This window comes from Lynx rufus, unplaced genomic scaffold (assembly GCF_022079265.1).
Source record: "Lynx rufus isolate CCGP_SWC_20201006 ecotype Redwood Valley unplaced genomic scaffold, mLynRuf1.p SCAF_3, whole genome shotgun sequence".
Taxonomy (NCBI): domain Eukaryota; kingdom Metazoa; phylum Chordata; class Mammalia; order Carnivora; family Felidae; genus Lynx; species Lynx rufus.
This window is the reverse complement of record NW_025814845.1, coordinates 118937877-118955871: the sequence shown is the minus strand read 5'-3', so window position 1 is coordinate 118955871 and position 17995 is coordinate 118937877. Positions and strand designations below refer to the sequence as shown.

The 17995-nt window shown below is 36.0% G+C and overlaps 1 protein-coding gene and 1 non-coding gene across 3 annotated transcripts in view; both read left to right on the top strand.

The window, feature by feature from the left end:
* Positions 1 to 17995, top strand: part of INPP4B (inositol polyphosphate-4-phosphatase type II B) — a 763493-nt gene that overhangs the window by 33687 nt on the left and 711811 nt on the right. The gene's annotated exons all lie outside the window — the stretch shown is intronic.
* Positions 12565 to 12670, top strand: LOC124521388 (U6 spliceosomal RNA). Its single transcript, XR_006964486.1, has one exon. It is a non-coding gene; the product is annotated as a U6 spliceosomal RNA (small nuclear RNA).

Here is a 17995-nt window from a genome sequence, read left to right as displayed (position 1 = left end):
CCAATCTCACACTCCTGTCCCTTTACAGCACCCCCTCAGCCAGCAGCTCAAACCGCTTTCCAGTCTAGCCACACCTGAGGAAAAAGGTCCAGACATTTTTGTTGTTGTTGTTACTTTTTCCTCCTCTCAGGGACAACACCCAATTGAAAACAGTCTGATAGTTTGGAGTAGAGTGTTTTTAGGGTTTGTAGAGAAATTGGTGTTATGATTTTTTAAAGTAGTTACCACTGTGTTATATTTGGCATTAGAATTTCAATTCAGAATATAAATACCACTCAAAGACACAAAATACAGCATAATAAAAGGAAACGAGAGGTAAGAGGTGGGGTTCTTCAGTTACTTTGTGGTTTTGTAGTATATAGGGCATGAATATATCATAAATCATTGATTTAGTATTCATTTATTTTGTTGCTGGCACTATGATCTTTTAAAATGAAATTTTTTATTAGCTTGGATCTATAATCTGTGTCACTAGAAAGCTTTGCCAACCTCTTTTATGTGTTGTTGTTTATTTCTTTATCTTTTTATTGCCAGTGACAAGGCATAGAGCAAAGCTTAACTAAATAACACAAAACACCATTACATCGCTTAGTAACACGGAGGTGAAAGAAAGACATGAAGAAATTGATATTACAGAGACACTGTGTTATACTTACTGCATTAACCCAACTGACTTCTTCAAGTAAACCCTGGGCTCTGTTCATCCAGAGATTTTTAGCTCCATGTGATGATTTGTCTAGAGAGGTTTTTCACGAAAGATCTGTTGGCATTTCTTTATCTTTTATCAAATAGATGTTTAGAAAAACATGTTAATTTCCATTTTGAAATGATGTGCTTATGAAAGATTCATAAGGTTTCAAGGTAGTGTTATTTTTACTTATTATGGGTTTGAAATATGAATAGTACATGTGTAAGTCTCCTTTCCGGGTTTAGGAAGGGCTTATGTAGCACTGGAGTGAAGTGGAAGAAATTCCCTCTACAGTGAGGCTGTTTTAAATTTAACTTTCAACATTTTAGGAGTTAGATCACAAGCTGAGGCAGGGCATATGGCATTAAATACCTGGATGTGCCTTATGTTATGGATATGAATTTAGTGTTGATCAGAGTAAAGCCTTTTATTTTTTGGCATCTAAAGGATAAATGAAAACCCTCCATCTGTGACTGGTGCAGTGTTCCAGAAAGGTGTTCTAAAAATTATAAAGGATTATCATGCTTTTCATAAATACAACCTGTCAAATCCATATAGCTGAAGAAGTTGGGAATAGTCTATGAATTCTAGAAGTCCTTGTTCAAAAATATTTCACTCAAGTCAGGTGTTCTGATATCCTTTCTACCTTGTTTTGTTATGAATGAATTTAAGGCATCAATGAGCTAACGTAATTATTTCTATTTTTCCTCAGTGGTAGTCCAGTTATTGTTCAAACTCCTTAAGTATCCAGGTTGTATGCTTCCTAACGTGATGTACTCACATCCATTATTACATCTTAGGCAAGAAGACCAACGAGTTTGTAGGGATGGGGTTGAACAGTATTTAGTGGAATTAATATATCATTTATATTTATTAGAAATGCACAATATAGTTTTCTAGCTTTAAAGGAGGAAAAACAAAGCAAAACCAAGAAATTTGGTGATGAAGCAGCTGTCATGGCCTATAGCCAGAAAGTGCAATATCTTCTGTACTCAACAACCACAGCTATTAGGGAAATATTACTTCTGGGGCAATGGAGGATAGACACAATCCTGAAATGCCAAGCCATTTTCCACTGTGCAAGCTAAAGTACCTACCACAGGTGTGTGGCCTCATGCATTCCATTAAGTGCATCATTTCCTAGAGGCTGCTGTCCTTAGGATGCAAAGTACAGCCCAGAAGTGTGTACTAAATATATGGAATTTTAATTTTTATCAAGAAGCTCTGTTTCTCATCCAAGTTTATGTTGTTGAGAGGAGGACTGGGTAATGTTTGTCTTCATACCCTCCACAGTATTCCCATGGTGCCTTATACTTAGTAGGTTCTCATAATCTTTTTTTGTGTGTGTGTGAAATTGAATTGTTAACTGGATATAGGGGGACTTGGGAAATTATATCTGCTGGTTGAATATACAAATTTTTAGACATTAATTGGATAATATTTTGAGGCCAATTATGTGCCAGTACCATGTGTTTTTTTTGTGTGGGGGGGTAAGCAAATGTAGACAGATATAAGCCCCACTCTCACAGAGTGGGAGTGATAAGAGTAAAATTTTTTAAAAATTAAAGTATTATTAACCAGATGGTCATATAAATTAATATGTAAATCAATGCACAAGAAAAATATTTTAGAATATTTTATTTTCCAACTTAACTGGCATGTATCAGAAGACAGCTTACCAAGTGTGATAAGTTGTAATTTAAATTCATTTAAATTTATCAGATCATTTTGACAATTTGCGGGTCCTTGGTTGATTTTTAGATGAAGTCAAGGTGGTATTTTGTTGGAGAAGGTTGTCAGTAGTTATGATGCTCTTTCTCAATCAGGATGTTAATCACATCAGACTTTTCCAAAAACCGCCCCCATCAATCTCGCTGGGTCAGCATTTCTATGCTGGAGGGCAGCTGACACCATATCCTTGGGAGGGCTGAGTACATGCCTGGATGTCAGTGGTTCCCTTATTATGGCCTGGACCTAGGGAGATTCTGCCTTAGCTCAGTGTCAACAGCACCTCCACCAGTGCTTCCTGCCCTGCCATCTACATACTACATACGTGCCTGACCTGCATTGTGCTACCCTGAGGCAGTCATAGCCATTTCCCATGACTCTCCTGCCATGGTCACCTCTTGGTGCACTAGATGGATGTGCAGGTAGAGGTAGTGGATATCTATCCACCACCACAACATCCTGCCCCATTCTCAGACTCTTGTCACTGCTCCATGGCAATAGCTTTAGGTAGCATGTAATAAGGCATTAAGTGTTTAGATTAAAAGTAGGTTAATATTTTAATAACCAGTGCAGAGAAATATCAGCATTGTATACTGGTATCTATATAATATCTTTGATTTTTAAATTGCTAGAAAAGAGCCCTCTTCTGATTGTACATGGATAATTAGTAAAATCAGGAAGAGATAATGTTAATAAATAACGTATATCTTTGTTGAATGAGAGTTTGTCTGCAAGGATTTTTTGGGGGGTCGTGAGAGGATTAGGGGTCATATATAACTCTATGATACGTATGATGACAACAAGATTGGGTCTTGGAAAATTTCCACACTGTGTTTGGGATCACAATGTAAGGTTAATAACAGTCTTACTTATAGTATGAGTGTAAAGCTTGTACGTTAGTCAACAATAAATTGAGGTGACAATAAAAGTGTCCGGGAGAGTCCTTTGTGCTCTAGAGTAATTCAGTAGATATTAGTTGACCTGATTTTATGAAGCCACTGGCACAGTGCTAAAAATATGATTGTATATATTAGCTGTGGCCCCATAACTGAAATGTTAATCTCAGTAGATTACTGCTCATATTTATGGCAGTAAAATATTTATGTTCTGAATCAATGAATAAATAATGCTGATGGATCAAAATATGGTTCAGGGTTATAAGTAAAAGAAGCTAATACAATAGGAACAAAATTTATGTATGGATGCATAATGAACAGATATGAAATACTTTATAATTGATAAATGACAGCATTATTAATAACTACTTAATGATAAATACTTTTTTAAAATTTTTAGTAAAATATACATAACAAAACTTATTGTAAAAATTTTATCATTTTTTAAGTATACAGTTCTGTAGTATTAAGTACATTCACATTGTTGTGCAACTTGATGATAAATTCTTATTAAGAGCAAGGTCATGCTATATCCTGTAGGGTGTTTTTTTTTTTTTTTAATTTTTTATTTCTTATTTTTATTTTTATTTTTTAAATTTTATATTATTTTTAAAAACATTTTTATATATATATATGAAATTTATTGACAAATTGGTTTCCAAAGGGTTTTTTAAAAAATGGTAAGGGGCGCCTGGGTGGCGCAGTCGGTTAAGCGTCCGACTTCAGCCAGGTCACGATCTTGCGGTCCGCGAGTTCGAGCCCCGCGTCAGGCTCTGGGCTGACGGCTCGGAGCCTGGAGCCGGTTTCCGATTCTGTGTCTCCCTCTCTCTCTGCCCCTCCCCCGTTCATGCTCTGTCTCTCTCTGTCCCAAAAATAAAAACGTTGAAGATAAAAAATGGTAAAAATCACATATTTTCAGAGTCATCAACTACAGTTCAACTGAGTCTTGATACAGGAATATAAGTCGTAAGGAGCATACAGAGGAGGAACACAGATAACTTGGTGCAAACTTCACCACTTTTAAATACATTTTAGTATATATTCTAGGATGTTGGTACACTTTTTTCTTTGTATTTGAGCCAGTACTTTCTTCACACGATGACAGTATATTATTAATAGTTTATAGTGGAAATTCAGCGTATGAATCCATCCTTAGTAATTGACATTTACACCAAGTAGGTAGTTCCTGGTACCTATTACTGTAGAGATATGTGGAGATGGGTAAGAAATATATTAAAAGATCAAACATTTGTCCTTCATATATTGAAGGTGTTACAGACTAATGGAGTTCTGGAGTGCTTAGAACAGCTGGATTTTTAGAAGACCTTTGTTTTTTTCAGAGAGTTAAATTAACATTAATTACTATGTATTAAGGCAATATGCAAAGTCATGGTTAAAATTTAGCATTGCTGTTTATTCCTATTAAACATCTAATGTGACATAAATGGAAATTAAATGTGAAAGAATATTATTATGTTTGAGAATCTTAAAAGTATTACACTTTTTCCTTAAAATTAAAATATAGACCACTTTCCTATTTATGCTTTTTTAACTTTAAAATTCCTAGATCATGCACTAGATTCCAGAACACCTTTTACTGATAAAAATCCATTTACTGATAAGATTAAAATTTCCTTCTTTAGTAATAAGGTTTTAATCCAGGACAACTGGTGAAATCATTTCATATACAAATATTTTTGAAAGTAAAAAAAAACTAAACTAAAATTCCTTGTGTCCTCTTCACTAATCAATTTGAATATTTGATTTTTAATTTTTGAATACTCTTATAATATTAAGAAATCCACAAATATTTTGGATAACAATATTAGTACTGCTTAGGCATTGTAGTCTCATATTAAAAGATATTGATGCTTTTCATTTTGAAGTTCTTTGCTTTTCAAAATCTTCACCATTTTAGTGAGTTACATAAATAAATATTTTGACAACATTAAAAAATCATTCTGAAAAAAATTCTTACATGGCAATTTCTGCTGGTGTTCTGTTTATGAATGAGTTGGATAAACATAGAGAATGATGAGGATTATGTTTGCATTGTCAAAGGCTATTTCCAAGTAAAAAAAAATCTCTAACTTCTAGCTCCTGCAACATACAGTTGGGATTAGGCATTATTTCTAACTAAATGTTGCATATTGTGTTCCTCTTGCAAGTTTCTTTGGATCTTAAAACAGGTATATGATAAATGCCCTGAGAGGCTTTCCTTATGTCATTTTCTTATTTGTCTTCATCCAGCTTTCAATTTGAGAAGCCTTCTGAATTCTCTGCAGTTTTACTTTCCATTCAATTCACCTGGCTCCCCATCTTCCAAAGATGCAGATCAAACTATGAGCTGTCCACGTGTTTGATAATTAGGTCACTAGTCTCTCTCCTAAGATTCCTCCTCTCCATCTGAAAAAACACCCTTCTCATTTTAGCAACTCACTATTCTCCAGACTCCCCTTCATGCTACTTTACATATTTATCAGTTTTCCCATGTAGTTCCTCCTGGAGCACTCCCCTTTTTTTTACCAGATGAATATGGTCAGAGGCAGGCACAATTATGGAAAAATCCATCATTGGAAAGATGGCCATTGCTTCTGTTCAAGCTCTAGGAAGACTTCATGTTTTTTCTTCTCCAGCTAGCTTTTCAACTTGTTTCTTAAGATTTTATGCCAACATGTGTTTTAGACACAGGTGTTTCTTTCTTTAAACATGTATTAAAAGTTTGACTAGTTAATACATATATAGTGTCAGAAGATTTAAAGAGATGTATTCTATTGAAAGTCTCTCTCTCAACCCTGTCTCACGTTTGCCCAGTTCCCAATTGGCCGTAATAGATAAAAACATCCAGAGATTTGTTATGTTTGTCTGAGCTAGTACACACTTATATTTACATGTTATTTTTTTCCTCTCTATTTTAAGGCAGAGTGAGCCATACTTATTCATATTCTTCTGTATCATCAGCCAGGCTAGATTACCATGTTGATTTTAAAATCTCCATGCCTTAAAACTGCATAGAATTATATTTCACTCACACTGCGTGTCTATTGTGAGTCACCTCTAGCCTTGGTTCCCGTCATTGCCTCTCAAGAATCCAGGCTGATTGAGCAACATCTAGTTGGAGCAGTGCTAGACTAATGGCAGAGGGATAAAAAGGCATGGTAAACTACGTGTTGGCTCTTAAATCTTGTGTCTGGAAGTAATACATGACATATATACCCACATTTCATTGGACAAATCAAGTCACATCTTTCCTCAGGTCCAAAAGGGTTGGGTATGTATAATTCTCCTGCAGGGAGAGGCAGCAGGAGTTAAGAATAACTGGTGAATAGTAACCCAGTCTGCCCCAATTAGTAATGAAGACCTCAGTATCATTTTACAGCTGTGCTGCCTTCCATTGAATGGATGTGCCATAATTTAATAGGTTTCTAATTAATAGATACTAGGTTTTTAATCTTATTACAAATGGTTCTGAAAGGCATTATTTCATATGAATGTGAGTACCCCTTTAGGGTAATTCTGAGGAGTGAAATTGCTGGATCAAAAGCATATGTATTTGTAATATTGATTGAGATCACTAAATTGCCTTCCAGTTTATTCCAGCACGCCGTGAGAGTGCATGTTTCTTTTATGCTCACCAATACAATGTTTCATTAGACCTTTTGGAATTTAACAGGTCTGCCAGGTATAAATGGTATCCCAGTACAGTTTTAATCAATGTTTTTTAATAAATGACATTGAGTATTGTTTAATATATTGAAGGGTCATTTGCATTTCTTTCTTTGGAAACTATCTGTTCATATCCATTGGGTATTTTTCTGCTGAGAGATTGATCTTTCTCTTGTTGACTTCTGAGAATTCTTAATCTGTTGAGGAGATTATCATTTAATAATTACTTAAAAAATCAACTGACTTTTGACTTTGCTTATGTATTCTTGTTTTTTAATTATGATATTTGTATATCTATCTCTTGCTTTGTTTGCTTTGTAATATTCAAGTCTTTTTATTTGTGTAGTAAAATTTATTTTTCCTATGTATTTCAAATGTTGAGCCACTGTATTAGTTTTCTATGTTGTGTAACTAATTACCACAAATTTAGCAGTGTCAAACAACATACGTTTATTATCTTATAGCTTCTGTGGGTCAAAAGTCTGGGAACTACTCAGTGTGGGGTGTCCTCTGCTCAGGGTCTCACACAAAGCTGCAATCAATGTATTGGCCGGACTGTGTTCTTGTGTTCTTATCTGGAGACTCAACACTGGAAAAATTTACTTCCCAGCACCCTCTAGTTGCTGGCAGAATTAACTTCTTTTCCTCTGTAGGATTCTTGGACTCTTGAAAAAGACAGGATGGGAAAGAGAGAGAGAGGGAAAGAGGGAGAACGACTATCAAAATTGATGCTGCACTCTTATATAATCAGACTGAGACATAATTATATAAATCCCATGATGTTTGCCATATTCTGTTGGTTAGAAGCAAGCCACTGGTCCATTCATACTGACCTAGAGGGGATTTTCACAAAGACATGAATACCAGGAGTCAGGGATGATCGTGATCACTTTAAGGTCTGTCCACCATAGTCATAATAAGAAAGGTCTTACCATGAGGTTTTAAAGACATTTGCCATACTTTAATATATCTATGGTTCACTTATTTACATTTAAATCTTTTGATCCATTTGGAGTTTATCTGGTTGTATTATGTGAAGCATGGATCTAATTTAATCTTTTCCCCCAAGGACTACTCAGCTGTTCCATGACCATCCATTAAAAAGTCCAACTTTCATATGTAAAGTCATTTAAATATCTAGAAGTATCTCTGGGTATTGTAGGCAGAGCAATGGTCTTCCACAGATGTCTGCATCCTAACTCCTGAATCTATGAATATGTTATATTATATGGCAAAGTGGAATTCAAGTAGCAGATGTGATCTGGTTTACTAATCAGCTGACATTTGGATAGAGAAATTATCGTGGATTATCTGGATGAACACAGCAGAGTCACAGGGTTCTTTAAAAAAATTTTTTTTAACGTTTATTCATTTTTGAGAGACAGAAAGAGAGCACGAGCGGGGTAGGGGCAGAGAGAGAGAGGGAGACACAGAATCTGAAGCAGGCTCCAGGCTCCGAGCTGTTAGCACAGAGCCCGACATGGGGCTCAAACCCACAAACTGTGAGACCATGAACTTAGCCGAAGTCAGACACTTAATGGATTGAGCCACTCAAGCACCCCAGAGTCACGGGGTTCTTAAAAGTGAAAGCAGGAGGCAGAAGGAGAGTCAGAGTCAGAGTGATGTGATTGCAGAAAGACTTGACCAACCACCTACATTTTGAGCGTGGCAGGGGCCATAAGGTGAGAAATTCAGGAAGCTTCTAAAAGCTGGAAAAGGCAAGAAAAAGGATTTTCCCTAGAGCCTTTAGAAAGAATACAGCCCTGCTGATGCCTTGATATTAGCCCACTGAGACTAATTTTGGACTCACCCTCCATCTTTATTGAGGTATAATTGACAAATGAAAATTGTATATATTTAAGGTGTACAACATGAGTTGATGACATAATACATTGTGAAATGACTACTACAATCAAGCTAATTTAGATATCCATCACCTCTTATGTGTGTGTGGTGTGAATACTTAAGGTGTATTCTCTTAGAAAATTTCAAGCATACAACACAGTATTATTACATATGGTCACCATGCGGTACATTAGATCCCCAGGACTTATTTATCTTATAGCTTGTACCCTTTGATCAACATCTCCCCATTCCTCCCACCCTGAGCTTTTGGCAACCATCATTCTACTTTGCTATGATTTCAACTTTTTTATATTTCCCATATAAATGAGATCATATAGTGTTTGCATTTCTGTGTCTGGATTATTTCACTTCACATTTTATCCATGTTGTTGCAAGTGGCGGGATTTCCTTTTCTTTATGGCTGAATAATATTGCATTATATACAATATACATATAATATTCCATTATATATATTATATATATTTATCAGTTAAAAGATATAGTGAAATAGAAAGTCAAAGCTGCAACAGCAAAAGGGGCACAGCATAATAGATTAAATACTTAGAAATAATTTTTCAAATAAATGTACAAAATTTATTATTCTGATACTCGCTAAAGCTCATGTTAATTTTGGTAGTTTTTCATTTGACTTTTTCACACTAGTTGTATAATCCTCTTATCTACAAATAGTTCTATTTGTTCTGTCCATTCTTTATCTACAAATAACTTTTTTTCTATTTTTAACCAAATCAGCTTATACAGGCCATAGAAGTTAAGTGGTTAGTGGTGATAATGGGGTTCCTTGTACCTGATGGTAGTGGAATGCCTCCAGTATTTCCTCTATTAACAATGTTTTTGAGGTAAATGATTTTAAGGACTTAGCCACTAATTTCTACTTAGTTGAGTGTGTATTTGTCAAATGACTTTGTAGTGGCTATGGAGAATACCATGTGACTTTTCTTCAGATGTATTAAATAATCATTTGGTCATTTATTTTAAGAAAATCTGTTGAAAGCTAACTTATGTACCAGGTACTATTGTAGGCATATGGAATACAATGGTGAAGGAAAGCTTATAATAATGACAAAAAGCTTATAATAATGGCAGGAGAGAGATAGAGACAATAAATGAAAATGATGATATGTAAGTACATTGACTCAGTTCCAGAAGATGATACGGAAGTGCTGTAGCAAGTGCTAGAGAAAAAGAGAAGGCACAGAGTAAGGCAAGAAACCAGAAGTGCCATGGGTGAGAGTAGGAGAGTTGCAATTTTAAACAGAGTGGACAGCATAAGCTTTATTGTGTAGGCGACACTGAAGCAAGATATCTTAGGAGGTGAGGGACTTAACCTCTCAGATACTTGGTGGAAGCTTGTATTGGAAGCTTTTCAGACAAAGAGTATAACAGTGCGAAGATGTTAGGGCAGGAATGTTCCTGGAATGTTTGAGGAGCAGCAAAGTTCAGTGTGTCTGGAGCCATATGACTGAGGGGAGAAGTGACAGAGACAACAGTTGCCAGATTATATAGACTTTTTAGGTCAGTGTAAGAATTTTTGGCTCTTCCTCTGAGTGAAACAGGAAGTCTTCAGAGATTTTGGAACAGAGAAGTGACATGATCTGACTTATATGTTAAAGTGATACATTTATTTTAAATAGTATTAATGCCCCCAATGTTTGTAGCAGCACTATTGACAGTAGCCGAAGTATGGAAAAAGTCCAAATGTCCATCGATGGATTAATGGATAAAGAAGATATGGTATATACATATACAATGGAGTATTACTTGGCAATCAAAAAGAATGAAATCTTGCCATTTGTGACTACGTGGATGGAACTGGAGGGTATTATGCTAAGCGAGATTAGTCAGAGAAAAATATCATATGACTTAACTCATATGAGGACTTTAAGACCTAGAACAGATTAATATAAGGGAAGGGAAACAAAAACAATATGAAAACAGGGATGGGATAAAACATAAGAGACTCTTAAATATGGAGAATAAACAGAGGGTTACTGGAGGGGTTTGGGAGGAGGGATGGGCTAAGTGGGTTAGGGGCATTAAGGAATCTACTCCTGAAATCATTGTTGCACTATATGCTAACTAACTTGGATGTAAATTAAAAATAAAATAAAATAAAAACTTCAAAAAAATAGTATGAATGCATTTTCTCATATCAAATGATCTTCAAAGCCATATTTGGTCCTGATACACTATTCTGCTTTTCAAAGTATCAATGGATTCTGTTTGCTAATATTATCTTTAGTATTTTTACATTGATAGTCAAAAGTGAAATTGGTCTGAAGTTTGTGTTTGTGTGTATGTGTGTGTGTGTTGAGTAGTATACATATCCTCAACATTAATATTAGTGTTTTGCTCACTTCATAAAAAAATTTGAGAGGCTTCCTTCATTTTTCTATGTTTTTCAATGCTTAAAGAAAATTGGTATTATCCTTTTTTAAAAAGGTTTGCTGGAATTCCCCTGGGAAAGCAGAGACATATTTCTAATCTCTATTCCTGCATTAGACCACAGAAGAGAAGTCACTTTGTAGGGTTCTGTGTAGAAAAAAAAAAGTAAAGTGGTAGAGATATTTGGGCTTTTTTAAAATTTTGTTTTTAACGTTTTATTTATTTTTGAGACAGAGAGAGACAGAGCATGAACGGGGGAGGGGCAGAGAGAGAGGGAGACACAGAATCGGAAGCAGGCTCCAGGCTCCGAGCCATCAGCCCAGAGCCCGACGCGGGGCTCGAACTCACGGTCCGTGAGATCGTGACCTGAGCTGAAGTCGGACGCTCAACCGACTGAGCCACCCAGGCGCCCTGAGATATTTGGGCTTTTAAGAAATTTCTTTTATGAAATAATGCAAGGAAAAGCCTTTGTGAGTTTTTCTTATATGAGGAAACAGAATTTGATTTTGCTCTCGATGTTCGATGTGATTCTGACATCAAATTAAATCAAAAGTATTTATTGAGCATCTACTATATGATTATTAAATGAAGGTATACTTGAAATTATATTGTGTCTTAAGTAATGACTGTTGTAAAAACCCATTTAAAGTTTTGATATTGCATAAAATGTTTATTTACATTTGAGAGAGGGGGAGGGGAGGAGAGGCGGTATGCAAGCAGAGGAGGGGCAGAGAGAGACAGAGACAGAGACAGAATATGAAGCAGGCTCCAGGCTCTGAGCTGTCAGCACAGAGCCTGACATGGGGTTTGAACTCATGAACCGTGAGTTGAAGTTGGACACTCAACCAACCGAGCCACCTAGGTGCCCCGATATTGTATAAAATGTTTTAAACTACTAGCTCTTGATGTTTTCTATCTTATATCCTACTAATCACTCTATTCAATTTTATCATTTTTGCACACAGAGGGTGGCCCATGCTATCTTTTAAATCATCACTGTTTTCTAAGTAGAAACTGAAAGAAGAGCTAAGAGCTAAGAACTGAGAACTAAGAGCAGACTGAAAGCTAGAGGCTCTCAGCTTTAAGAGGAAGAGCAAGTTGTTATCTTAGCCTGCACTTTCAAGATACCTTCCATAAAATGAAATAATTAGCTCAAAGAAATGTTTGCATCCTCATGTTCAATGCAGCATTATATGCAATAGCCAGATCACAGAATCAACTAAAGTATCAGTGTGGTATGTGTATATGTGTGTCTGTGTGTATTGTGTGCATCTATATCTATATCATCTATATAAATCTGTATCTATATTCCATTGTATGTGTATATAAAAAGAAGTGCTCATTTCAACAGCACGTATACTAAAATTGGAATGATACAGAGAAGATTAGCATGGCCTCTGTGCAAGGATGACATAAAAAGAAGGAAACCTTGCATTTTGTGACAACATGGATGAACCTGGAGGACATGATGCTAATGAAATAAGCCAGACTCAGAAAGGCAAATACTGTATCATCTCACATGTGGAATCTAAAAAAGCCAAACTCAAAAACAGTAGAATGATGTTTGCCAGGCCTGAGAGTGTGGGAAATGGAGAGATGGTAGTCAAAGGGTACACACTTTCCATTATAAGATGAATAAGTTCTGGGAATCTAATGTAGAACATGGTTTTATGCGTACATAAAAATTGCTAATAGAGTAGATCTTAAATGTTATCACCAAAAAAAGGTAAGTATATGAGATGATGGAGGTGTTAACTAACATGATTGTGGTCCCCGTTTTACAGTATATACACGTATCAAATCATCATGTTGTACAACTTATTAAAGTGGAATGAACAATGCGGGATTATTTCTCTCTCGAGACAAGTGAAATGGTAAAGTGATTCCAGGATTGCTTTAGGAACTGTAGAGTTTCAGACCTCTGGGGAGTCTTCTCTTTGATTTTGTTGACCTTCCCTCATTCTCACAATGTGGCTGCCACTATACCGAATATGACATTTTTCAGCAGGCCTCAAATTCAAGAAAAAAGAGGTAAATGTATATGTTTTTTCTCTTTTTATCAGTAAATTTTTTTTCAGATATATTGCCACTGGAAATGAATAGGTCAAATGTCTACTAAATATTCTCTGGCAAAGGGAAGGTAGATTGCAATGATTTCCATGAACCAATCATGATTTATTTCCTAGGGTTTGGCCCATTACTGCTTGAAACCTGAATCAAAATAGGGTCCTGTTCAAAAAAGGGTAATGTGTTCTGGGTAGACATTCAAGTGTTGGCCTCAAGCGCTAAGAGGCAACACTTAATGACCTTTGCTGGGGGGGGGGGAGGATAGAACCATCTGTGAATATATACTGTTTCATTTCTATATTCTCATATCTGAGAGTCACCAGCTTGAAGCAATGGTTCTCTTGTCTCCAACAGGTCTTCATTCATCTGTATGTTGATGAGTCCCACCCCATTTCTCCAGCCAAACTTCCTGATTTCCAGATCCATAAATATCTAATTGTCTAATCCATAATTATATTTTCACTTGGATGTCTCATAATTATGAAGAATTCAACAGATCCATAGCTAACTTGTGACCTTGTATATCAGCGTTGAGGCCTCTCTCCTTGGCTTGCAGACTGCCACCTTCTTGCTGTGTCCTCCTATGGTGGACATCTATATGCACACATCCTTGATGTCTCTCTGTATTTCTCTTGTAAGAACACCAGATTAGTATAGGACCTACACTAACAGCCTCATTTTAATGTAATCACCCCTTTGTAAGGCCCTATGTCCAAATGTAGTCAGATACTGAGGTAATGGGGGTTAAAGTTTCAACAGAGTTGAAGAGAACACAGTTTAGCCCAAAACACGATCCAGCTTCTAGTTTCTTAATTTTGGCTATTATCATCTCTTGCCTAGATTACTGCAACAACCTCTTTTCTTTGTCAGTTCTTTTCCTTGTTCTCCAGGTAGAGTGTTCTTTATCATGACATCTCATGTTTATTTTTTAAAATTTTTTTAACATTTATTTATTATTGAGAGACAGAGAGAGACAGAGCATGAGCAGGGGAGGGGCAGAGAGAGGAGGAGACACAGAATCCAAAACACGTTCCAGGCTCTGAGTTGTTAGCACAGAGCCCGACGCGGGGCTCGAACCCACAAACGGTGAGATCATGACCTGAGCCGAAGTCGGATGCTTAACCAACTGAGCCACTCAGGCGCCCCTGACATCTCATGTTTAAATACCCTCAATATTTTGCTACTTTAACCTGGTGTACAAGGCCCTTTGTTATCTGTCTCTAGTCAACCTTACCATCTTTATTTCTGTACAATTTTTCCTCCACCACGTTCTTCATTAAATTTATTTTCTGGCTATATGGATCGTTCAGATTCTCAAAGTGACTTGCTCGACAGCCTCTGGGCCCTCAGATACTCACTTGGTAACTTATTTCCAGTGTGGAATAATTTGCTGTCTTTTACTTTCTCCATTATCTTGTGTCATCACAACTATGCAAACACCTTTAATCACTAATGGGCATTTAAGAAATCTCATGCATAGTACTAAGGAGGAAATACTAAGAGAGACTCTCAACATTAAAAAAAAATTATTTGGGGCACCTGGGTGGCTCAGTCGGTAAGCATCTGATTTCAGCTCAGGTCATGATCTCACGGTCTGTGGGTTCAAGCCCCGCATCGGGCTCTGTGCTGACAGCTCAGAGCCTGGAGCCTGCTTCGGATTCTGTGTCTCCTTCTCTCTCTGCTCCTCCCCCACTCACACTCTGTCTCTCAAAAATAAATAAACATTAAAAAAATTTTTTTAATCTTAAAAAAAATTATTTGTTTTTTCAATTTCAGTATAATTAACATACAGTGGTATATTAGTTTCAGGTGTACAATATAGTGATTCAACAATTCTGTACATCATTCAGTGCTCAACACAATAAGTGTACTCTTAATCCCCTTCACCTATTTCATCCTTTCCCCCACCCACCACCCCTCTGATAACCACTAGTTCGCTTTCTATATTTAAGGGTCTGTTTTTTTGTTTGTCTCTTTTTTTGTTTGTTTGTTTTGTTTCTTAAATTACACATATGAGTGAAATCATGTACTAATTGTATTTCTCTGACTTATTTCACTTAGTATTATATTCTCTAGATCCACCCATATGGCAAATGGCAATATTTTATTCTTTTTTATGGCTAATATTCTGTTGTATATAGGTACCTCATATTCTTTATCCATTCATCTATTGATGGAGTTGGGTTGCTTTCATATCTTGCTATTGTAAATATGCTGAAATAAATACAGGGGTGCATATGTCTTTTCATATTAGTGTTTTTATATTCTTTGGGTAAATACCCAGTAGTGGAAGTATTGACAAATATGTACTTAATGTACATAATGTATTTAATTTTTTGAGGAAGCTTCATACTGTTTTCCATAGTAGTCCCACCATTTTGCATTCCCACCAACAGTACATGAGGGTTCCTTTTTCTCCACATCCTTTGCTGTTTCTTATGTTTTTGTTTTTAGCCCTTCTGACAGGTAAGAGGTGATATCTCATTGTGGTTTTCATTTGCATTCAGAGACTCCCAGAATTTAACATCTAGGTAATTAATACTAGTTCCTACAAATATAAATATCATATTACTAACATCCGATGGTATTTTCAGGGTCATATGCCAGCTAATGTGACAAAAGTAATTAATGTTTTGCCTTTAGAAATTAAAACACTAAGAGATCTATGGAAGTCAGTGGATCTCTTCCTTTCCCTTTAGAGATCTGCGTATAAATGTCAGTCATATCTTGAAAATATGATACTGCAATTTCTAGTGATCCAATTGTCATTATATCACCATTCTCTTAAGTTGATGTCATTAGGATCAGAGAGGAAGCATGATTTGTTAAAGCAACTCTTTTATCAGCCTTGTAAATAAGCACTGGAACTTTATAGTTGACTGAGAATCTTTACCTGCTCTACTGCCTTCCATGGAGATACATTGGCCATAAAAGGAACGAAACCAGTAGTTGTTTGTTTGCCTGGTATAAATTATTACTCACTTTTGGGAGAAAGGAGATAGCTGTTTCTAAGGTTTCTGTGTGTACATTCAACCTAAAAGGCATCACATTTTCTTACTGATTTTTAAGGGCATGTGAAAAGAATGCACCCCACTCTTTTTTGATTTTTAATTATGCAGCAACATCTTATATAAGTCAAAGAATCACTTCACCTTCATCTAAATTACATGCTTTTTCAATTATTGTACTCAGAATGATCTTTATACAGTCTAAATTTATTGTACTCCTCTTAGAGATGGTGTATGTACTTCTAGGAATTTAAATGATGAAAATAATCCAAAAGAGGAAAAGATTTTATGCACAAATGGGTTCATTGAATCATTATTTCCAATTTGAATGATTGACAAATTAGAAGAACAAGAATATTTAATAGTAGGATAAAAATTTAATACTATTTAATAATGGGACAAGAATTACAATTCGATAAATAAAATGCAAAAATATTTATGAAGAAGTTGGTGTACAAAGGGAATAGTCTTTTTATCATGAAAAAAGCAGGAGGGCACCTGGATGGCTCAGTGAGTTAAGCATCTGACTCTTGATTTTGGTTTAGGTCATGATCTCAGGGTTCCTGAGATCAAGCCCCATGTCAGGCTCTGCACTGATGGTGCGGAGCGAGCTTGGGATTCTCTCTCTCCCTCTTTCTCTGCCCCTCCCCTACTCACTTTCTCTCTCAAAATAAACAAACAAAAGCAGGAAACAAACTTCCACTTACAATAGATTAGAGTAATTGTTAAAGCACACCCTGTATATACTGAGCAAAGGTGGGAGGAGTTAAAACTGAGTATCTCTAGACTATAGAATTATAAAGGATCATTATTTTTTGTGTTTTTCTCTATTTTCTAACTTCTGTATATTTGTTATATACTTTTTTTTTTTTTTTTAATTTTAAGAGAGAGAGTGAGCATGAGTGGGGGAGGGGAGCAGAGGGATAGGGAGAGAATTCTAGGCAGGCTTCATGCTCAGCACAGAGCCCCACTTGTGGCTCAATCCCACAATGCTGGGATCATAACCTGAACTGGAATCAAAAGTTGGAGCCTCAACTGAGTAACGCAGGTGCCCCTGTTATGTACTATTTTTATAATCCATCAACATTTATTTTAAAAATTACATTTGAATAATAATAGCATGGAAAATTTTATATATTATTTTTGTAAGTAGAATGCAAAGCATTAATTGTATTATGATTTTAGTTATGTTTAACAGTGAAGGTAATTGAAGATAAGTATCGGGGCGCCTGGGTGGCGCAGTCGGTTAAGCGTCCGACTTCAGCCAGGTCACGATCTCGCGGTCCGTGAGTTCGAGCCCCGCGTCGGGCTCTGGGCTGATGGCTCAGAGCCTGGAGCCTGTTTCCGGTTCTGTGTCTCCCTCTCTCTCTGCCCCTCCCCCATTCATGCTCTGTCTCTCTCTGTCCCAAAAATAAATAAACGTTGGAAAAAAAAAATTAAAAAAAAAAAAGAAGATAAGTATCAAAAGAAACTGCTTCCTTTTTTTTCTATTTAAACAAGTTTTTTTTTTAAGTGTTTAGTTAAATTCCAATTAGTTAATATACAGTGTAATAATAGTTTCAGGTGTACAATTTAGTTTCTGAAAAGTAGATTATGATTGTTTGATCTATATATTTTTTAGAATTGCCCATTTTTTCCATGATGCACATACTTTTTTATATATATGTTTAAAATCAGCAAAAAAATGTAAA